Genomic DNA, 24,625 nt, shown 5'->3' with positions numbered 1-24,625 from the left:
TCAATGTGGGGTGTATGTTATACTTGGTTGGTTATTTGGGCTGGGGTGGCGTGCGGTGGGATTTGGGTGGCCACGAGGGCCATGATTGTGGGTCATGTTGACGTGTTGGGGGGGACATGAGTGGGGGCCTGCTGGCAGGTGGCCCTCACTGCTGGGTGGGTGGGTGGATGGGGGACATGAGTGGGGGCCTGCTGACAGGTGCCCTTCACTGCTGGGGTGTGGGGTACATGAGTGGGACATGAGTGGGGGCCTGCTGGCAGGTGGCCTTCACTGCTGGGGGTTGGGTGGGGGGACATGTGTGGGGGCTTGCAGGCAGGTGCCCTTCACTGATGGGGGGTGGGGTTCTGGGGGACATGAGTGGGGGCCTGCTGGCAGATGCCCTTCACTGCTGGGTGGGTGACTGCTTTGAGGGAACATGAGTGGGGGCCTGCTGGCAGGTGCCCTTCACTGCTGGGGTGTGGGGTGCTGGGGACATGAGTGGGAGCCTGCTGGCAGGTGGCCCTCACTGCTGGGTGTGTGGGGTACATGAGTGGGACATGAGTGGGGTCCTGCTGGCAGGTGCCCTTCACTGCTGGGGGGTGGGGTACATGAGTGGGACATGAGTGGGGGCCTGCTGGCAGGTGCCCTTCACTGCTGGGGGGTGTGGTACATGAGTGGGACATGAGTGGGGGCCTGCTGGCAGGTGCCCTTTACTGCTTTTGGGGGACATGTGTGGGGGCCTGCTGGCAGGGGCCCTTCACTGATGGGGGTGGGGTGCTGGGGGACATGAGTGGGGGCCTGCTGGCAGGTGCCCTTCACTGCTGGGTGGGTGGACATGAGTGGGGGCCTGCTGGCAGGTGCCCTTCACTGCTGGGGGGTGGGGTGCTGGGGGACATGAGTGGGGGCCTGCTGGCAGGTGGCCCTGCTTGCTGGATGGGTGGGTGGGTGGGTGGATGGGTGGAGGGACATGAGTGGGGGCCTGCTGGCAAGTGCCCTTCACTGCTGGGGGGTGGGGTACATGAGTGGGACAGCTGGGGGGTGGGTCGGTGGGGGGACATGAGTGGGGGCCTGCTGGCAGGTGTCCCTCACTGCTGGGGGGTGAGTGTGCTGGGGGACATGAGTTGGTGATCACTAGTGCAAGGTGACATGTGGCCTGGCTGGGGGGCATGCCCATGGTGGATGGGCTGCCTGTGGGACATGACCAGGGGTGCAGGGTAGTCCCCTGTGGTGTGGGCTGCCTGCAGGGGCCGTGGAGAGGGTAGAGGGCACACCTGGGAGGAGCCACACTGCCAATTCACGTGTGAAACTTCCCGTGCACCCCAGTAATACACATACCCCGCTCGCACAGGGCCAATCACGTGTGAAACTTCCCGCGCACCCCCGAAATCCACGTACCCCGCTCGCACAGGGCCAATCGCGTGTGAAACTTCCTGCGCACTCTGTAAATCCACATACCCCGCTCGCACAGGGCCAATCGCGTGTGAAACTTCCCGCGCACCCCAGTAATACACGTACCCCGCTCGCACTGGGCCAATCACGTGTGAAACTTCCCACGCACCCCCAAAATCCATGTACCCCGCTCGCACAGGGCCAATCGCATGTGAAACTTCCCACGTACCCCCGAAATCCACGTACCCCCGAAATCCACGTACCCCGCTCGCACAGGGCCAATCATGTGTGAAACTTCCCGCACACCCCCAAAATCCACGTACCCCACTCGCACAGGGCCAATGACGTGTGAAACTTTCCGCGCAGCGGGGTACGTGTATTCGGAGGGGTGCGCGGGGAGTTTTACAGACGTTTTCATGGTTGGGGCCTGTGCGCCATGTATGGGATTTGTGCACTGTACATGGCGCACGGGGAGCGGTTGGGGGTGTAACTGGCGCTGCTGCAGGGTCGCTGCGCCACTCTGCGCCACGGCTGGTTTTGGATGTTAAAATCCATGAATACGCTGTGCGCAGAAATGGATTTTGGCGCACGCGGCTGGTGCAGAAAGGTGCACGCTCGCACTGTGCGCCAGCCGTGTGCGCCACTTGTGCGCTGAATTCTATGAATTACCCCCAGAATCTTTAATCAGACGAAAGCATACACACAACTAATACAAATACAAATGACCCTTGCAAGAAAAAACACAGAGAACACAGACTTTGGAAAAAAAGGGGCACTTGTGTTGGAGAACAAGGGTAGCCAAGTAAATAGTTTCTACAAAAACATTCCAGTTTAATATATTGTCCTGAAAAGGTAAGTAGTGAGGTCTTAAATGTCACTAGAGTCAGGGGGACAGAACCACTATCAGTATCTTTATTCTTGCTTAGCAAGCTTTTCAGATTTAAGCCAGGTGTTTCTGCGCTTTCGGCAGCAAGTCGTGGGCGAGACAGAGAGCAGCATTGACAGGATCCAACGATGTAGAATGGTTTGGCAGCAGTGATGGCTTGCGGAGCAAAGATGCTAGGAAACGGCAGACAATGTTGTGTGAGCGGTGCTCTCATCAGTGTGATGAATTTATGCTGCAAGATTCAGTGGTATGATGAATTGGTTTGATGAATTGACGTTTGCACTGCCGGAGTACAATGATGCGCAGAAGCTGAAGTACCTATTCAGCCCTCACAGTTCTTCAAAAAAGAGTGAACCCAATCATAAAGCTAAAACAGGCACAGTTAAGAGATACACCTCATTTGCCTTTTGTGGTAACGTGGGCTGAGGGAAGGATATATTATCAAGAGGGATGTGAATGTGAAACAATAGCAACCCAAACAGCAATGTATAACAGTCCAAAATAAAGGAATGTCCAATCAAGCTTCTATACAAATATATATACTTTAATTTAACAAACTGGCCTCCCCCAGTCATGCACCACAACTAGAGAGATCGGCAAAGAGTAGCCCGCTCAACAGCAAACAGACTCAGGGAACGACAACCCAAATGCAAATGTATGCACTCAGGAAAGCTCAGCCAGGTAATGCATTAAATCAAAGTATCAGTCTAACCATGTCTCAACTACATAACTAGAGTAGCCCGGTTATGCACCACTTTCTCAAATGTATTGCAATACCAGCTCTGCGTCCATTTAGCAGCCAACTACATAACAGCCCAAAATGCCACTGCTCAGACAATTCCCTGCCAAGTAATTAGGAACACACTATGTACAACCAGCCCTCTGCCCTCCGAAAACCATGGGGAAAGTTATCCTCCATGCTTGGGGAGGAGGCAGGGCTGGCCAACCGACCACAGCCAAGAACATTGCAAGGTACAACTGAACAACAACCGAAAACACACTTCAGAGGCACTGTCAATACTAACCGATGTACTAACCAATTCCCCCTTTCCTTCTCCTCCAACACAACCATCGACTCTATACATGACTATGGGCTAACCACACTATCCATAGACTCACATAGCATTAATCTAATTCTCACACTCAACCAATTCTCTGAGAGTATGGAAATAACCTTAGAGGGACCATACCCATGTAAATAATTCATGAATCTATCGACACTTCACAAAGCACCCCAACACAATTCAATCAAACGCCGAACAGACAACTGCAACACTAGACCTCCCTTATGGTTGTACTTACCTGTCTGCATGACCGTAACCCCACACTAACATCCTATGACCGACACACCCAACATAAAACACTAGCACACCTCTGAGGCACTTACGGTTACAACAAGAACGGCATCTCAACCAACTCCCATATGCAAGACAACACCCACAGAATTCAGTTTCTCCTGGTTCTGAATCTATCCTATCATTCTATCCTCACTAACACACCCTGCCCTCTTCTCTTGCAGAGACTGCCTTTGGGTGGTAGCAGTGCGTGGTATAAAATCAACATAATGTAACACCACATGCAATAATAACTAAATAGAAAACACTAAATACCACAAACACTCGTGATTGTAGAAAAACACAGAATATTCAAAGTAAGCAAGAAGCAGCCCTTTTGGTAATGAGACATGGGAAGAAAGGCAATAAAAACCAGAATATTCTTCAAAAAGGATATGTTCACGTAGCAAAAGGGATTGAAGTGATCTTTACAGTCTCCAGGACCCAGCAATGGATCAGGTGAAACTTATCAGGCAATAATACATTTGCTGTGTATTAGTGGATCAAAAATGGCGAACCAGGCTTCTTAGTGCTGTGCTGGCAGTTTGATTCGGGTTTGCAGCAGTTGAGGTAGTCCAGACAGGAAGCAGATGTTGAGTCGGTCGAGCTGAAGGCTGCTGCGGTTGAAGCAATGTTCCAGCAATGTGCATTGTTGAGATCACCAGGTTCAGTTTGAGCACTGAGGTTCCACTGCAGATGTACTGATGTCATGTTGCTCATGGCAAGGTGGTTCGATGCTGTGCTTGAAAGTTGCAGTTCGGTTCGACTGTTGACTAGATTAGCGATCAAACGTCTGGCAGATTGAACAGCCAGTTGACCAGTGCAGGCGCTGTAATGCTTCTTTCTATGAGCTGAGGCAACACGTTTCAACTGGTGCAGGGTGGCGGTGAACTGATTCTTAGGTATGGGACATCGGTTCAAATGTTGGTGGTTGCCAAAGGAAGCTTTTGAAGGGTCCTGTTGATTTGAACAGGGTCGATCGGAGCTGAAATCATGGTCCGCATCAGTTCAATAATGAAGTGGCAGGAATCCCACCAGTATTGTCTCTCAGGTGCTGTGAGTCCCTCTCCACAGTCTCAAAGGCAAGAGTAGTCCATGTTTACGGGTTCCCAAACACAAGGGTGACGGGCATACACCTGCTGGAATCTTCAGCATGGTGAGTTCCTGAGTAACAGTGTGGTTGGCAGAGAGGCAGATCTTGCTCCAGCAGTAGGTCACTCCTCAATGTGCTCTGGGGATGGTTAGGGAGCAGAACTTGTGTCTGCCTTGGACTACCTGTCCTCACCTCACAGTTGGAGGACTTTGGAAAGGCCTATTCTCCCAACAGCCTCATATTTTTTTCTTTGTCAATTCTGATGTCCAGAGATGAATCAGAGAAGAATTCAAGGGCCCCTTCTATTAAATTCAAAAGCCCACAGGTGTTTGGACTAAAGAAAGCCTGTTTAGGAGTCCAATCCCTGTCCTTTGAAAAAGTGACCTTTGCCTTCTATCATCATACTTAAAGTCCTTTTTGTTAAAGGGAGTGGACGGGAGCGGAATCAAGGGATATTTAGAGAGAAAACAAGATGGCCGAATCTTCTTTCAGCTGGTCTGAGCTCTCCCTGTCTACGCTAACTCTGCCCCCTTCCCTTGTCAATATCATCAAATGCCCTTTTGGAATGCAGCACCATGGTGTGAGGCTAGTCCTTTTGGAATGGGTATGCTTTTTGATTCCTGTTTCCGAGGCTGCTCCTGTTGGGTGGCTGGCTCACTGGAGAGAGGTGGTACCCGACCTCACAAATGATCAATAGGAAATGCATAGCCATCCCGTCTCCTGCTCTGTCACTTTGGAAGGGCCAGACTGTCTGACCACAATACACCTACCCCTTCCACAGCTGAGCTGGGCTCACAGTGCTGACACATGTATGAAATCATGTTGATGTGGCTTGGCTAATTATGAGAGATACCAGCCACAAAACCTTAAACTCAAGTATAGCTTGTATTGAAAGTTTACAGTTGCCACCAGGACAGTAAGACTCATAGTTATGTTGTTTTGAGAAAAGGGGTGGATGTCTTCAATGCGGCCCCGGGGCTGCAGAGACTTGGCTGTCACTGCGGCTGTCAAGAGGGCACACGTGACCCCTGAATCTGCTCTTTACAACTTGAGAGCAGATATTACAGATTAGGATACTGGTCCCGCAGATCTCAAGTGTACACTACTCTTATGGCATGGAGCTTAGGAAGGAGGGACATGGTTGGCAGGCAGGGGCGTTGCTAGGGGGTGGCTAAGGGGGCTATAGCCCCTGATCTTTTTGTTGTAGCCCCGGATAGAATCTCAGGAGCTACAGCCAAAAGGCTACCTAGCCCCCAGTCCCAACAGTTCCGACATCAGCGTAGCCCCAGGTCTTTTCCAGACCTAGCAACTCCCCTGTTGGCAGGTCACCCTTTCTGTGACAGAATTGCCCAAATCAATGTCTTAATTAATAGAAATTAAAAAAGCCAGTACCTCCACACCATTGCCAGATGTCAATAACTCACACTCAGAAGTGCGGAAGCAAAGACTTGCCTTTGGTGATGAGTGTCGGTGGTAGCCAAACACTGCAAGTGTTCTCTGAGACCTTCTGGGATGCAAAGTTCAGAACCCCCAGCAGCCAAAAAACTAAGCAAGAGACCCCCTCACTCTGCCTGAATTTCTGAACTGCTTTGACGGTCGTTGGCTACCATCAATGCCTTCCAAGCTGCTGAAGGGGACTGCCAGAGACATTTTTCCCTCAACTGGTGACTGTCTCAGAAATCTCTGTGTTTCACTCGATGCTGATGCTGAAAACACACTGTTTCTGCATCTGAGACCCAACGAATCTTCTAGCATCCCCAATTTGACACCCACTGCCTGGTATCCAGTTTCATTGGGCCTCAACCTATAGCCGCTGCAGTACTATGCTGTGATAAGCCAGTTGAGCTGAGCATGGAACATCCTCTCATAGGCTATGGTCTCTCCATCCCCTTACTCTGTCTACCTACATAAAAGAGTCTCCAGTAATCAGACCTTAACTGGGAGCGGTCCTCTGTACTGCAAGGGCTGCCCTTGAAGCTCTAACTCCCAGCTAATCCCCCCTTCATCAAAGGGATATTTCAAGTCCCCTGGAGAAGGTGACAAGCCTATGGAAATGGGATTAAAAGGAGGCTTTCCTGGGCTGAACCTAAACGATTGTTTGTGGTAAAACTGAGCGCAGACAACTGAATACACATAAGTCCCATTCAGTAATGTGTCACTGTCCACCAAGCTGACAATAACTTGACACCAAATGTTTACTGCATTTATAATTGGACAGGCCCAGGAGGCACCATGTCAAAAAGGACATGGTTTATATTTAAATATTAATTTCCCCCAAACTCTGGGATCACGCAGTCATATATAATCTAGATCAGGGGTACCAACAGGAAAATGCAGGTCCTTGTCTGTTGAAATTGGGGTTACGGCATTCTGTTTATAGCAATGCACATGTGACCTATGACTGGCATGTGGCTAACCTTTATGGCAGCGGCAGTGTTTGTCAAGAGACAGGTCCAGCAGAGTTGCATGGCATGCACTTATCTGTTTTCAGCATAATATTTAACACAGAGTGCTGTCTGAAAGTGAGACTATTCAACAAATCTGACTTTTATGTCAGAATCCATTACAAGAGTTCATAACATTTAAAACATCTGGGGGACTCCCACTAGAAGATGGAAATCAGTAATTAAAATTACTACATTATGGAACTTGTGGTGTCATCACCGCCCTCATGTCACGTGGGGAGGGCCATGGGGCAGCACGAAGGGGAGGAGCAAGCAGAGGAGGGGAAACGTCAGTTCCTAGCAATTCGTCCGTTAATAAAGACGTGTTGCACCCCAGCTCCTGTATCTGCCTCTCCTTGCATGTGTGGAGGACGAGTGTATGGTGGAACGTGAGGCGGTCCACGAGTGACAGAACAGAACTCAAACAGTATGTGACACATTAAAGACAACAGGCAACACTTGAGAAATATTAATGGAGCCCCAGGCAATAATGGTTGTTAAGAGCTCAAAATCCTGATTTATGAGTCAGACCAAAGCAAATGCGCATAAGGAGGGCTAAGAGCTCTTAACGAGCAAGATGGTCTGGGAAATATAGCTATTAGAACCAGGCAGCAGGGACAGGTGCTAGCAGGAGTGTACTCGAAAGAAAACAGGAACAATCATTTGTAAATAGCGTGCAACGGAGGCTAGGTGGCTGCACAAGCCTTTCTTCCTTTCGGGCACTGGGGGCAGAGCAGCGGGTCGCGCGAGAGGAAGGGGGAGGAGCTTCTAGGGAGATCCATTGGAAGAAACAGCCAGCAGGGAGGAGCAGATGTAAGTGACGGTTGTATGGTGTGAGTGACACTGGCCCCTGGAGCGGAAAAATTATTCCTCTATGCCCTCCCGGACATCAGCATACCAGCGATTATTGCCCAGAGGCAGTTATTTCTGATGTGCCCAGAGAAACAGAAAGTTCTCTCCCCTTCTATAATGGCATAGCAAGCTGAAAGGCAATTGTCTGGAGGGTTCCCCAGAGCAATACCAGTGATCTTTGATTTATTTACATCTTCCAGCCATCACTCTTAAGTTTTGCATATGGTGACTATAACCCAGCATAAAGTCCCCATATCTTGCCATACAGCCAACTTCTGACACTGTGCCTGGACATATGGGCTAGTACCTGGTCATATGATGGTTATAATGAGCATATGGTGCTGTACGTAGGCAAAGAGGGTGTATGTGGATCTGAGGCTGTATTTGGTTAAATTAGGCCTCCCTTGGTCTATGCATGTTGCACTTGGGCATGGAGTCTGTACATGGGCATGCAACCCTGCGCATACAGCATAATAGCAGTAGCTGCATACATGAGGGTATAGCTTGGCATAGGAGGCTCTTGGTGATACAAGGTTATATATGACATATGATAGCAGCCCCATAGCATTTGAAATTGTATTTTGCAAGTGAATGTTGCATCTGGGAATGTAAGGCTGGTACTTGTAGTGTCTGCTCATACAGGAAGCGAGAGACAAATTTATATTTTTGTATGCAAGTATGTTTTGTGCAAACATAAGCTCACACATGTAAAGATCCCTGCCTCCACTTCTTCCAGCTCCCTCTCAACCGCTGACAACATCCCGTTCTCGAACCCTTACTCAACTCTGGTCACAATACTACACATCTTCCTTCCTTCACAAAAGCCCTACTATCTGTCACTATGTGTTTTTTTTAATATGTTGGTCTGCAATACCTCCTCCTACATCTTGAGCTGGATGAACTCCCATCTGTTTTGCTAGGCAAGGAAAAATCTTCAATATGAATTTTCCCATCATCACACTGCATATCGTTCACTCCGCTCCTCTTTATCATCATCACCCTCTCCATATCCCTCACTCTATCACCATCTTTCTTTATGGCATATCTGAAAACATCTTCCACTCTGATCGGTCTTGACCATTTGCATTCATCATTTCTGAGCACAGCTGGCAACTTAATTCTGACCTAGTCACCAACCTGCGGAGACACATCACCTTTCACTCCAGCCTTGTCATACAATATTTTGTTCTTCATCTGATTTCTCCTTATATTCCCCATAGCATCTCCCACTGTAACCTCTGTAACACCATTCCTCCCCAACCACTCAGGAAATAATCTGGCATTTGCTTTTCTGCCTCTGATGAGCTTAAAAAGTGACACACCAGTGGTACTGAGAGGCATACATCAATGGGCCAAAATAACCTCGCTCACAGCATCCTTCTAATTTCTCCCATTAGACCATGCCCATCATATTGATTCCTTGACCTATTAAATCTCTCTACATTCTGTTGGTTTGAAAGTGATATATGGCACTGGTTTTATGTACGATATCATGGTCTTTATAATATCTGTCCATTTCCCCTGACTTGAATTGTGACCCATTATCCATCACAATTGTGCTGGGGTATCCCTCATGACCACACAACTTCCAAATATTCAATCACTTTCTGTGCAGTCAGATGTGGCGTCATCAAAACTTCGACCCATCGGGTGAGCATTTCTATCACAACACAATACGTATGGACTCCATCACACCAATTCGGGCCAATAATATCCATTCCTATTTTTTCCCACGGTTTCTCAGGAATTTCTGTAACCGTGAGAGGGTGCTTCACACTCACACACACTTAGTCAATATTCTCATAAAGAATACATTTTCTTTTGACCCTTTCTATGTGTACATCGCAGGCAGACCACCACTCGTCGTTCCTTATCCTTAGTTTTTTCTTCACAATTGTTGGTGACGCTTGTGCTCTAAATCAATCAGCTTTCCTCTTATTCCTTCAGTTAGCACCACTTTGTCACCACTTCTGGACATATATTTCATCCCTTACATTCCATAAGACTTCCATGTCAAGTTCATTGAGTCTTTTCTTGTCCATCCTTCCTTCCGTCAAACCCTCTATAATTGTGAGCAATTTCACATCCTTCCGCATGGCTTCTTTCCATTCCTCCTCCGGAACTGACATTCCTGCTACTTCTAAAACAATTTCTTGTTCTTCCTCAACAATGTACAGCATAGTTCTTTACACCTGGAATATATATCTCTGTTAAATCATATTCATGTAGTCGAGGTACCGATTTCCTTATTCTGGCTGACAGTTTCCTCAAGGCCTTTTAATGAAATTATTTCAACCAGTGGTTTGTGATCAGTATGCACTTTGAATTTCATTCCCCACACAACACTCCTGAACTTCTCTGTTTCCCACTTTATTGCCAAAGCTTTTTTCAATGGTAGAATAAGCCTTCTCTGGTCCTTTCAGTAATCTTGAAGCAAAAGGTATGACATATTTTTTCCTCTTTCAGTTTGATTTAAAACCGCATCCAACCCGACATCGCTCGTGTCGGTCATGATTACTGTATTTCTTCCTCTTCTGTAGTTCTGCGATGCTGGTGACTCTGCCAAAGCTTTCTGAATGTAAATACATTCTTTCACGCAGAAGTCGCTCCATTCAAATATTGCACTTGTTTGAACTAACTCTCTCATTGCTACCATGTGTTTGTCAAAATCCTGAATACATTTTGAATAGTATTCCAAGGCATAAAATAAGCGGTATCGCATCGCAATTTGCGATACAATACTGCTGTTTTGCTGTGTATTGAAACAAACATGTCGCACTAACTGTGATATAATTTCCACAGCTACAGCTAATAAAAAAAGATTGAAAGATTGTGCCTTTAGTCTACCTCTGTGCACAGCGTGCACTGCAGGCAAGGCAGAAGCACCCGGGCTGGGCTCAAAACATTGCATCAAAGTTATTAGCCCAGCCCGGATGCGGTGTCAGCGCGTCGTGAGAGGAGGATCTCAGCCCTCCTTTCACACTCTGGCTTCCGACGAAGAGGTAAGTTGGAGAGAGTCACGGTTCTAGGGGAGGTTTGGGTGGGGGAGCCGGGCCGTTTTCAGGGAAATCTTTTCGGTGCTGCTGGGCCTGGGTGTAAGTGGCTGACAATAATAATTCTCCCGCCGGTTTGGGCGGGAGAAATATTATTCTCAGCGACTGCATACTTGCAAAAATTCTGTGAACAAAAAGATGTAGGATTATAATTTTTGAAGTTTCAAAAATGATAATTCCCATAACAATGACATCACAGGAAAATACAAAACATATAGCACCACTGAAGCATTCTAAAATACACAACCCATCAAACAGCACAATATGGAAAGATGTTAAAATGTTAAAAATGTATAATTCTGAATGGTAACTTAGCACCAAATGCAATTACCTAACTTCACAGAAGGTATACATTACACAGAGCTGTTAGGCAACGTCTGCCACTGCTCTGTAGCAGCAGTCCACGCAGTACTATTTATTGCAAGTTGAACACTGAATGTCATGGGGATTAATACCCCCCTTGGTCTGAGAGGCAGATGCTGTGTGATGGTGTTTCACTTTGCCACTTGCCTTCACTGGTGGTTCACCTAAGGGTTGACCTGGCAAGAGTGCAGGACAGACTAGTCAAGTAGCTGTCAGGTGAGGTCAGTGGATTGGTCTGAGCCCAATCAAAGTAATCACCTACCAGTCCACTGTACAGACAGACTAATTTGTTGCATGCTATGTCCTGGAGCTTGCCTTAGAGTCACATTAATTACTTGCCACTGTAAAAAGCAGTAGGATCTGTCACTGAAATCTGTAGTCGGGTAGGACTGCTTAAAAAGCAGTATCCTACTGCCTAAATCTGCAGGGTTGGCACTCTACACCCAGCACCTGCAGTAAGCAGCATCAGTCCCGGGTGAAGATGTGTGCCCCCCTGGTCCCCCACTGCTGATGGTGGAAACAGTGGGGCAGGGTCAGGCTGGGGCATACAATTGTCTTGGGCACCAACAAAAAGTGCTCCAAAGTTGCAACTCAACGGGAATTAATTCCTGTGACGCTGTTTGAATAACCCAAAGGGGACGTTTCTGATCAAATGTGAATCTAATTGTACAATATTCAGCAACACTGGTGAAAACTATTAGCCACATAATTTAGTCCAGTAACTCATCAAACTGGCCCACATTGGCAAAAATGGTGGCCCACTTTGGCACAAAAAATTGGCCCACCCAAGCATCTTGCATTTTTAGTGAAGCCATGGGCCTATTGCCCTATAGGCCAGTCCGGGCAGCCTGCAGTGGTGCATGGAGGTTAGCTGCCGAATTTATCATGAGGCACGCAGCCAGAGCCAGTAGTAAGCTTTACACTGATCATAACTTTAATGTGCGCAATGCAAATTGTATATTAAAAGCCCCAAAACAAAAATGGTGACTTTTCTTGCTGTGCTTTGCGGACTGGACACATGGGGGCAGTTGCTGGACCCCCTCCCCCAGAGGCTCTAGGCCTCTTGTTTGTAAAGTCGAAAGGCCCCAACGCTGTCCCCGATTGCTAGGCTAGGTGTTAGCAAGTGGCTGCGCTGGCATTTGTTCGGTTGGGAGAAATATTATTTTCACTCCATAGCGGGTACTGAGGGGCCCTGTCGATTCCCAAGGCCCCCCCAGACTGAGTGTGCATTGTTGTGGGTAGGTAATGAGTTGCTTTTTGCCTATTTTGTAGGAATTGGTCTGTAATGTAGCAGACGATTAGGCAGAGAGGACCTTCCCACTGTGACTTGAGAGGTAAGAAAAGCAGCCTAGCCCAAGTTTTTATTCTAAAAATATCTTTTTATTGTAGACTATTCAAAGGCCTTCTGCAAACAGGCAAGCAGGAGACCGTGCTGGAAATTCATTTTCTCCTGCCCGTTTGTGTGGGAGAAATATCAATAACAGCCATTTGCTTGCGCTCAGCCCCGCACTAAACGTACTGCCGGTGCTGGCAGAAAGCATTCTAAATATTCTTTCAATCACAATTTAAAGGATATTAGAATGCTTTCTGAGCAGGCTGCGTTAAAATTGAAGGGCTGTATGCATTCGGTGGGCAAATTATTTGTCCCAGTGCCCTTTGCTAGCATGCAACTCTGCACTGATAAAGCCCACAGAAGGCTGGCTAAATCATTTGTTCTTTCCTGTCAGCAGCAACTATGACTTGCAATAATAGATTTGTGATCATCATGTTAGCACTTGAATCAGAATAGTGCTTGGAAGCAAGAGGAAATGGGAGACCATTTAGCATTAAAGCTAACTGTCAAGAGTCCCACAATGTGTAAATAAGTTAGATACCTTAAACACCACTTTTGCACAGAAAGTGACTCAAAGATATTTATTTTTACAGCGCAGTTCAATCATGAGATCAAACATGGTTTTGCATTCTGAGATTTGTAGTCTTCGGTTCAGGGTGGTGCAAATACTTCAAGGAGGTTTCTTTGGGTGTACTAATTTATTGATGTCTTGTTAACAATATGAAGGACACAGCACTGTGCTGCAACACTGACTGCATGACCCAGCCACACATCCTTGAACTGAATTTCTTTTTAGCACTTTATTTGTTTGCCCATTCATGCAGCACAACTTTACATTTTACAGACAATGCACTGATGTTATACTTCAGAGGTACATAGAAATAATTTCTGCATTCTTGCTAATTCTATATCTTGGGGTACTAATTCTGGTGACATTAATATTAGTACAAAATTGCTAATCAAATAAGTTCATTTGTTATGAAAAAAAAGTATTGGAAAAATCTGCTAATCAATTTTTTAAAACAAATTTATGCCTTGTATTCAGTCATTCCGAGGAATGTCCATACGTGATCCTTGTTGGTTCATGTGAACATCTTCTCTTTGGCTATTACACAATCCCTTTTGGGAGATATCCCATTCCTGGAAATGATATGCCCTAAATATTCCATCACTTTCATATTGATCTTGCACTTCTCCCTGCTTATAGTCATCCCAGCAGCATGTAGTTTTCTGTACACTCCACCTACCCTCTTGTAGTGTTCGTCTATGTCATCTGCATACTCTAGTATGTCATCTTGGAAGAAACCATGCCTTTATCACCATCAAAGATTCTAAATATTATCTTTTGAAATAAGGAGGCCACAGAAATTAGACTGAATGGCATCCTTGAGTATTGATAAAGTCCTTTGGGGGTTAAAACACTGTCAAAAGCCTCAATTCTTCATGAAGCTTAGCTTGGTGAAATGCTGAGATGAGGTCCAGGGTAGAAAACACTTTGGCTGGGCCTATCCTCGATATCAACTTTTGAATGTTGGGAAAATTACGTCTCTCTGGAAAGTCACACTTATTGAGCTCTCTCATATCCACACAAATCCTCATTTTCCCAGAACTCTTGTTGCCTGCGACCAAAGGTGACACCCACTCTGATGCATCGATTCCCTGATCTTTTAGTTTCCTCAGTTCTATATTTTACTTCCTCTCTCATAGATATCGTAATGTTGCACAGTCTCTGAGTAACTGGTCTACAGCCCCACCTGTGTTGTATTTGATGGGCAAAACCCCTCAAACACCCTATATTGTCCTGATTTACTTCTTCATGTATTATTTGCATTCCTTTTGGAGGATCTTATATCAAAAATACTGCATTCTCTGCATTTGGATCAAGCTTAACTTCTTGCTTTTTTGATGGCCAAAGCTCAAAAGTTCGAATGATTCCTTCTTCATTACATATACTTTTCTGGTGGCTTCCCTTCCTTTAAATTGTAGTACTGCATGCAACCGACCTCTCAGGTCTATTCTCAGCCCTGCATCGGCTTTTGGATTTTTATCAACTTTGTGTAGATATCTGTGGCCAAATGTTCCCATTCAGCCTCTGGCAGAAGGGTTTATTTTGCTCCAGAATTGATCATCATCACAACTGGACTTTCCAAATCTTCTTAATTTCCCACTGATGATATGCACTCATCTCCGTCATCATCACTGTATATGTCACTAACCCAATTCATAGAATGGATCGTGTTCCTGCAGCACCTAGCTAGGAGACATCTTCCTTTGCAGAACCTACATATAAATCTCAAAGCCGAGCAGCCTGGGTTATTAGCCCAGTGTGATGCACTATCGCACCTGTAACATCTCCTTGGGCTACTCTGCCTTTGTATTTGGAATATACATCTCCCTCTTGAGTTCTGGAGCCTTGATACACCCCTTTTGTAGTTTCTGTTCTCTGGGTCAATTTCTTCACTTTTACGTGACTACTCACAGCTGATGTCACCTCTGTTTTACAGGCAGAGTAAGGAAACAAATGTCACCTTCTTTCACCCTGTCCACCGGAAAAACATAAATAAAATCTCATGCAGCAGCATAACAAGGCATAAATCCATTTACCCTTTGTTTTTATGCTTTGTTATGTCTCACCATGATGTCTAAAATAACCCCCTATGTTTTTATCTTCACGTATGAGGCTGTGTCTGCCGTACAATGGCTATATCTGGGCATATGATACACAACATGGCATATGAGGCTCGATTTTGACATGTGCAACTGTACATGGGCATCTGAGTGCTATATCAAGGTATGTGAGTAAATACATAGATACAACATTACTGCAGCTGGTCCTATGAGATGGCAATAGGAAGAGGATAGGAGAACCTGTGCACAAAATGCTGTACTCAGGAATTCTTGTAATTCTTATTGTATCAAATGTTTAGTCAACATGAGGAACAAGAATGGCATTTCACCTTCCGACCCCAGAGGTATTCGAAAAATTGGGGCAGGTAAGAGACAATGAATTCTGGAAAATAGGGAAATATATGTTAACAGGTTAATATCGGAATGAAGGACGTTGATGAAAATATAAATACACTGCAATAATCTTTAAATTTTTTGTGGATATATATCTCGTGAAGATGCTGTAAAATTCTAAAACTTGTTTAGAAAAGAGGATTGGATTATCTTGACATATGATCGTAAAAAAAAGTAATGATTATTGAGAAATGACACTTATCTGGGCAACACCTATGAGACACCAAATGAGGCATATGAGTCTAGATTTGGTCATGTTCGACCGTAAATCGGCAGATGCGTGCTATACCTAGGTATATGAGTAAATACAAAGATAAAGAATTGCCGAAGCTGGTCTTATGAGATGGCAACAGGTACGCATAGCAGAAGGAATTCTGGGATACGAAAGGGTGTATCCCATGCTAGGAAATCATCAGCCCAAGGATAGATTGCACTCAATTTATGTACGGCAGATGGAAGAAGGGCTGAGTCGGCACACTGCTCTTGGGCACGTGGGACACTTTCCATCACCTCTTGTATGCCACACATTGCTTTTGTTTGTATCCCCGTCCTAACATCGTCCAGGACATATGGGTGCTGCCTGCTTCTCCCTTTTGTGTTCGCTCGGGGACTCAATAAAGCTCCCTAGCATCTCTGTTTGCTGCTTCCCCATCCACAGAGAGGAAGACATCAGTCTTTTTATCAGTGTCAAGTTACTCCAGATCTTGATCAGGCAGCCCGGTAGAAGAACTCGAAGAGTAGTCATTGTGTTCTTCCTACCAATGTATCCCTTTGTGTTTCCAAACTAAACTACAAAGGAACCAATTAGTCGAAAGATGGGAACACTGCACCAGCTGTCGAAGGACACGGACACCGTGGACTGTAGAAAAGGGAAACCTTATGTCAGAGAATACCTCAAGAACAAGAACATAAAAAAAGATCAAGAGATAGTGGCAGGAGGTAATTACATCAACATGAACTGAGGAATGAACATAGATTTGACTTACCAATGAGGGAACATAGGGGAGGTACTACTGAGGAACTCTTCACAACTCAGCCTATCCCTGATACCTGATGACACGAGGACGCCTAGGCGGAAATCAGCAGTCTCTAGTCCATAAACTACCTCGACGAAATGAGGACACCTATCGACCTGAGCGCCAATAGTACCAGTCTCTAGTTCGTGCGCGTTGAATTTGGGTAATTTAGGTTCGCTCAAGGCAGTGTGGGTGTGGTGGTTAGTCACGCCGTTTGGAGCGAGATAGATGAATTGCTGTAACATGTCTGCTTTCACAAAGGACGAGTGCCAAGCTGAAGAGGAGAAATGCATTTGTTCATTTTAGCCTGATAGGTAGATCTCCGGCTAATGATGGGTCGTTCCAGACGTGCAAACCAAGTGTGCATTAATTGTTGAGGCAATGGACTGGTCAAAAAACGTTCTGGGTTCAGCAACGTGCAGGCAGATAAAGTACTGACAAACAGGAGGTAAAGGCAGGTCAAGAAACATTCCGGGTTCAGCAACGTGCGGGTAGGTAAAGTATTGACAAACAGGAGGCAAAGGCAGGTCAAGAAACATTCCGGGTTCAGCAACGTGTAGGCAGTTAAAGTACTGACAAACAGGAGGTAAAGGCAGGTCAAGAAACATTCCGGGTTCAGCAACGTGCGGGCAGATAAAGTACTGACAAACAGGAGGTAAAGGCAGGTCAAGAAACATTCCGGGTTCAGCAACGTGCGGGTAGGTAAAGTATTGAGAAACAAGAGGCAGAGGCAGGTCAAGAACGCAGACCGTGGTCGGTACCAGAGAAGACAATAACCAAGCAGGCTAAGACACGGTGAAGAAGATCCAAAGAACGTGAACACAAAACTGGACAATAATGCTAGCTGTGATTCTAACAAATCAGAAGCAGCGAGTGCGGCCACCCGGAAGCGTCATAACGGGTGGCCGCTACCTCGCTTGGTTCCTCCTCTTTGAGGCGCGATAGCATTGCATGTGTAGAGGACGCCATAGTCGCCATGGTAACATGGCAGCGTTCGTTCAGAGATGACGAGAAGGAGACTAAGGTACAACCCGATGCGGAATGCTCAAACGAGCGTTTCTTGGTTCGTTAATGGACAGGTGATGTTTCCTAGGCATATGAAAGGCTCTTGTCTAGGGCTTAACGCTTGTTGTTTTGGGCTAAACCTGACAGTTCCCCACCTGAAAGGAAACCTCCCCCTTCTGGACCAAAAGTCAGCAACCAATAAAGGGGCATGAATGTTGTTAACAGGCTCCCACGTCATGTCCTCCTGACCGTAAGCCTTCCAATCCACTAAGTAAAGCCGAACCCCAACGGACCTTAGTATCCAGGATGTGGCTCACTTCATATTCATCGGACCCTTGTACGTTGACTGGAGAAGGGCGCAAAGGCAACCTAGTGGAAGGAAGACAAGGTTTCAGTAAGGAAACATGAAAAACTGGATGGATATGCCAATTATCCAGTAGGTCCAGATGTACTGCTACAGGGTTGATGATGGCAGTAACCCGAGAGGGACCAACAAAGCGTGGAAGAAGGAAACAACGACCTGGGATACATAGATTCCGAGTCGCCAACCAAACCCTGGAACCCACCTTATAAACGGGTGCTGGGAGCCTATGGGCGTCTGCCTGAGCCTTTTGCTGTAACTTGGCCTTCTGTAGCTGAGATGAAACCTCATCCCAAATCTTGGCCAGATCGCGTATGCACGCACCGGCCGCAGGGCTGGAGGCCGACGGGATCGGTTGAATGGGAAGAGGTGTGGATGCTGCCCATACATTGCAAAAAGGGGCGATGTTCCTGTGGAAGTCTGGACTGAGTTATTGTATGCAAACTCTGCCATGTCTAGTAAGGACAGCCATGACTCTTGGTGTTGCAGAGTAAGACATTGCAGGTATTGTTCCAGAGTAGCGTTAAACCTCTCCGTTTGTCCATCCGTCTGGGGAAGGTATGCAGTGGAAAAACGGTCCTCGATGCCCAAGGATGTGATAAGAGCACGCCAGAAACGAGACGTGAATTGGGATCCACGATCCAAAACAATCACGCAGGGAAGACAGAAAAGCCTGAGTTTAGCCAGAGCAGGTGCCGTAGGAAGCCCTTTGCAGGGAACAAAAAGGGCTAATTTAGTAAAATAGTCAACAACAACCCAAACAGTATCATGTCCCTGATCACACGGTAGCTCGACTATGAAGTCCATTGAGATCATGTGTCACGTTCAATCCTTGATTCAGTCGACTTCACACCACTCCCCCAAGTGCCCCTTATGCCCTCCTGCTCACCTGTGGTCTCCTCGTCTGATTGGAGTCCAAATCTCCTTATCCTCAATGCCTCTTCTCTGGAGTGCAGATGAGGTCTGCCTCGAGGGGAAGCCACCCTGCCCCTCTAACCCGGGGCCAAGGGGACCCCCGTACCGGGGCAGACCGGTGAAGGGGAAAAAGCCGAAAGGCACAAAAAAACCCTTCCTTGTTGGATATGGCGACAGGATACCAGGCAGGACTGCGTGAATAGAAGAATCCAGCAGAAAAGGGGGACTCCTCAGAAAGTGCTGGGTGAGCGCTCAAGGGAACACAACGGTACAGAGAAGGGAAGGTAAATGTACGAGCAGAGAGGTAGCGAAACAGGAGAACTGGGAAGAGAGAGGGTTAGCCAGAGAGGAACGGGAGATTTCGAAGAGCGAGGCGCGATGAAAAACAGGAGGAAGAGGAAGAAGAGGGAAGAGAGCGGCGGCGGCCGCGGGAGAAAGAACTGAAGCGTACCAACCCGGAAGCCTAACGCGAATAGGTTGCAATGCGCAGGCTTCCGGGTTGGCGCTCGTAAAAAAGGACGCCTCTGGTCGGAAGGCGGAAAGCTGCACCGCTGCTGAGGAATGCGCGGCGGCGTGACGGCTACAGTCAATGGCCGCTCCAATGCCAGCGTCACCACAGCTGCCAGCGACCGCCGTGCGTGACATCATGACCCATGGTTCTTCAGGTTCGGCAGTGGTTGTAATAAGCGGATGGGTTTCGCAAGAAGGATCTTGCATTGAGTGCAAATGGCACATGAGGCTACGAACTCCAAAACATCCTTAGACATTTTAGGCCACCAATGGCGTAGCAATTCCAGGGTTTTCCAGCTACCAGGATGAGCTGAGAATTTGGTGTCATGACACCAATGCATGGCAATAGTGCGGGTTCCTGAGTCGGGGAGATAAACCATTCCATTATGGTAGGGAATTCCACGAAGCAACGTTAGATTCAAATCGTGGATGATTTGTTGATTAATCTTAGCCCATTGTCGTAGGGCAGAACGTAAGGGGGTTTGTATCCCACAAGCACACACTACCTCAGTAGGCAGAAGAACGGTACATTTGTCCACTGGAGGCGGGGAAACACTATGCAATCTGGAAAGTGCATCTGCTTTGGAGTGTCGAGAACTGGGTCTGTAGGTCACTTGAAAATGGAACATGGAGAAGAACCCATGCCAATGGGCATGTCTGGCGGTAGTGCATTTGACTGACTGCAGTGCCAAAAGATTACAGTGATCCGTGAATACCTGAACCGGTAGAGCAGTCCCCAAGAGATGATGACGCCATACGAGGAAAGCGTCCCAAATGGCCAAGTAATCCTTTTCTGTAATAGTGTAATTTGTTTCGTAGGCAGTGAGCTTCCTAGAATAGAACGCCACTGGATGTATTTCCCGTTATCTTTATACTCCTGCAAAAGGATAGCACCAACTGCGATGTCAGAGGCATCTGCCTCTATCACAAACGGTAGGTCGGGGTTTGGGTGCATCAAAGTAGGAGCGGTGGTGAAAGAGGATTTTAGAGGTTCAAAGGCCTTCTGGGCTGTGGGATTCCAACGAAATGGGTGTTTAGAACTGGTCAGAGAAGTAGGAGGGGCGACGATACTAGAAAAGGATTTAATGAAGCACCAGTACAGTAAAAATTGGTGAATCTGAGGAATGATTGCAGCTGTTTAATGTTAGAAGGTACCGGCCACTGCAAATCTGCCTTGACCTTGGTGTCACTCATTTGTACACCCTTATCTGTGATGTCATAACCCAAGAATTCAATGGAAGTAGCATGGAACACGCATTTCTCTAGTTTAGCATACAAATGATTGTCCCAGAATCGTTGGAGAACAGCAAACACATGTTTGACGTGGGTTTGATAAGATGGGGAATAAATGAGGATGTCATCTAGATACACCACCACATAGGTATCCAAGAAGTCTCGGCATGACACAATACTCATAAAACTGTATTTCATCTTGAACGCGGTCTTCCATTCGTCCCCTGAACTCATTCTAACAAGATTGTAGGCACCTCTCAGATCCAATTTTCGTGAATATTTTGGAACTGCCTAACTGATCTAACAGCACTGAAATCAAGGGTATAGGGTATTGATTCCGGACAGTGACTGCATTTAATTCACAATAATTGATACAAGGACAAAGGTCCCCCTCTTTCTTTGGTACAAAGAACATTGGTGAAGCTGCCGGGGACTGAGACGGGCGGATGAAACCCATACTGAGGGCCTTATCGATATATTCCTTCAAGATGCCGTCTTCTTTGGTGGTTAGGGAGTATACCCTTCCATTCAGTATTTTAGCCCCAAGAATTAAATCAATAGGGCAGTCCTAAGGACGATTGGGTGGCAACACCTCGGCTCCTTTAGCATCGAAGACATCTTGATAAGCTGTGTATTCTTGGGGCAAAGACATAGCAACAAGAGCGCCCAACGTGGATGTGATGTTTATGAGGGCTCCACAAGGGTTCTCATCAAGGTTTTGATGACCTTGACAATGGTGCTCACAGAACTTAGAGGCAAAAATAACATTCCCCGCGTTCCATTCAATAGACGGGTTGTGCATTCTAAGCCAAGGCTAATCCAGAATGATTCTGAACTGTGGTGCTGTGATAACATCGATGGTAATGGTTTCAGTATGACCAGTAAGCGTGGTCATGACCAATGGCATTGTTTGTTCAGTGACGAAGCCTGACAAGATTGAGGTTCCATCCACAGCATTCACAACCTCCGGGTGACTTTTAGCAATGAACGTTACGCCTTTCTCAAGAGTGTAAGAGACATCAATATAGTTCCCGGTAGCTCCTGATTCTAGAATCGGTTCACTGACCCAAGATGGACCCGTCATGGGTTGAAAAGAAGCATTAATCGTGACTGGACCTATCAACGTGGAGTCCTAAGGTGTTGGACTCAGTAGGTGGACCCCATCTTCTACCGAGTCATTGCGTTTCCCGATTTCTTGGGTTTCCTTGGGCATGCCTTCAGAGGTGGTCAGAAGACCCACAATAGAAGCAGAGATTGTTCAGGCGTCTCCTCTCCCTTTCACTTGTCGCTAAAGGACCTCACACAGCACAAATTTGTTAGGCTTCTGATTCTGTCAAGTTACTCCAGATCTTGATCAGGCAGCCCGGTAGAAGAACTCGAAGAGTAGTCGTTGAGTTCTTCCTACCAATGTATCCCTTTGTGTTTCCAAAGTAACTACAAAGGAACTAATTAGTCAAAAGATGGAAACATTGCACCAGTTGTCAAAGGGCACGGACACCATGGACTGTAGAAAAGGAAAACCTTATGTCAGAGAATACCTCAAGAACAAGAACATAAAACAAAGATCAAGAGATAGTGGCAGGAGGTAATTACATCAACTTGAACTGAGGAATGAACATAGATTTGACTTACGAATGTGGGTACGTAGGGGAGGTACTACTGAGGAACTCTGCACAACCCAGCCTATCCCTGATACCCGACGACACAAGGACGCCTAGGTGGAAATCAGCAGTCTCTAGTCCATAAACTACCCCGACGAAACAAGGACGCCTATCGACCTGAGCGCCAACAGTACCAGTCTCTAGTTTGTGCACATTGAATTTGGGTAATGCAGGTTTGCTCAAGGCAGTGTGGGTGTGGTGGTTGGTACCGCCGCGTGGAGCGAGATAGATGAATTGTTGTAACACGTCTGCTTTCACAAAGGAAGGGGAGAAATGCAGTAGTTCCTTTTAGCCTGATAGGTAGATCTCCAGCTAATGATCGGTCGTTCCAGACGTGCAAACCAAGTGTGCATTAATTGTTGAGGCAATGGACTGGTCAAAAAACGTTCCGGGTTCAGCACCGTGCGGGCAGATAAAGTATTGACAAACAGGAGGCAAAGGCAGTTCAAGAAACGTTCCGAGTTTAGCAACGTGCGGGCAGGTAAAGTATTGACAAACAGGAGGCAAAGGCAGGTCAAGAAACGTTCCGGGTTCAGCAACAGGCAGGCAGGTAAAGTATTGAGAAACAGGAGGCAAAGGCAGGTCAAGAACACAGACTGTGGTCGGTACCAGAGAAGACAATAACCAAGCAGGCTAAGGCACAGTCAAGAAGATCCAAAGAACGTGAACACAAAACAGGACAATAATGCTAGCTGTGATACATGCGTTCTGAGATGACGAGAAGGAGACCAAGGTACAACCCGTTGCGGAACGCTCGAACGAGCGTCTCTTGTTTCGTTAATGGACAGGTGGTGTTTCCTCGGCGCATGCAAGGCTCTCTGTCTAGGGTTTAATGCTTGTTGTTTTGGGCTAATCCTGACAATCGGTTTCAGAAGGATGAAATGCTTTGCCAGCTCATCCAGGTTGCAAGCTTGTGTCCAATGGCTTGCACACAGATCTCTGCAGCAAGTTGGCCATCTCACTAAGGTACCTTACAAATTAAATTCAAAAGATCTATTCTTTGGGTTTACTTTTTGAAGGAAAGGGGAAAACCTAAAGGTTGGTAGATGAGACATTTATTTCTCGAAGAGAATGTAGAGTAAATAAAATATTTATTGATGTGAACCTATGATTTGATCTTAACCACGATCATTCTTCAGGGAAGCCTATCATACCACATGTCATTAGCCCCTTTGCTCATTAAAGAAGGACGTCAGCAAAATGTAAAGCAGCTTTTGTCCTGCCACCAAAAGGAGCAGTCCAACCTGAACTACTAGGCAACGTCCTCTGTGCATGGCTACACAAGAAATCCCAGACATGTCTCAGCTTTGTGGTCTAGCAGTTCAGGCCAGAACTGCACACCGTTTTTTGCTTGCAATTGTATGGAGGGCTGCACCGAGCAATGCCAAGGGTAGGATTGCTTCCAATCCTAGCATCCTTTTTAGGCTTTTGTTCATCTCCTTAAGTGAGAAAGAGCTCATATGTGGGTTTCTTTCTAAACCTAAGGAGTCATGCTGCACGTCACTGATTAGGTTGACCAAAATGAAACAGAGAGTACATGGCCTACCAGCTCTGTCTGGAGTACTCCCATTGTGGTATGGGTGGTTGTCTAGAGCAATGCTAGTGCTAATGATTCATTTTAAATCTTCCATTAATAACTATTTAGTTTTGGTGGATAACGGAGTATCTTAAAAAAAACCTAGGTCTGGCCACTGCGTTGCCTGCGTTCCCGTGATTTGGATGTCACGTTCTGCAATGCCACTGCCCAATGCAGTCCCTTCTCACTTTCGTTGACATCACCCGAGTAAAAGATTGTGCCATATGATTTGCCCCCCCCCTGTAAGTTTAAAAGTTGTCACACATGATACTTGGCCTTTCATTGAACTGTTCTTTTGCCGACATTTGTAGTCTTTGTCCCTCTGTGATGTGTGCTCTTCTCATGCTTTTGTTCTGATTTTCTGGGGCACACCCCTTTCTCCCTCTGAATTGTCCTCCTTCCCTACCACCCATGCTTCTCCTTGACCTCAGTGCGGCGTGAGACATTGAGTGTTTCTTCTCCATCCGCCTCCATCCAAATCCCTTCCTTGTTAGACAAAGAGAGTGGGAGGGGAGGAATCCATGTTGTAAAAAATTGTCCTGTGCTTTTCAACACAGGAATCACTCATACACAAGGTGCACGTCCCAAAAACGTTTTCAAA

The sequence above is a fragment of the Ambystoma mexicanum genome, chromosome 2p (genome assembly GCF_040938575.1).
Source record: "Ambystoma mexicanum isolate Mex_15411 chromosome 2p, UKY_AmexF1_1, whole genome shotgun sequence".
NCBI lineage: Eukaryota > Metazoa > Chordata > Amphibia > Caudata > Ambystomatidae > Ambystoma > Ambystoma mexicanum.
Note: the sequence above shows the minus strand (reverse complement) of the source record.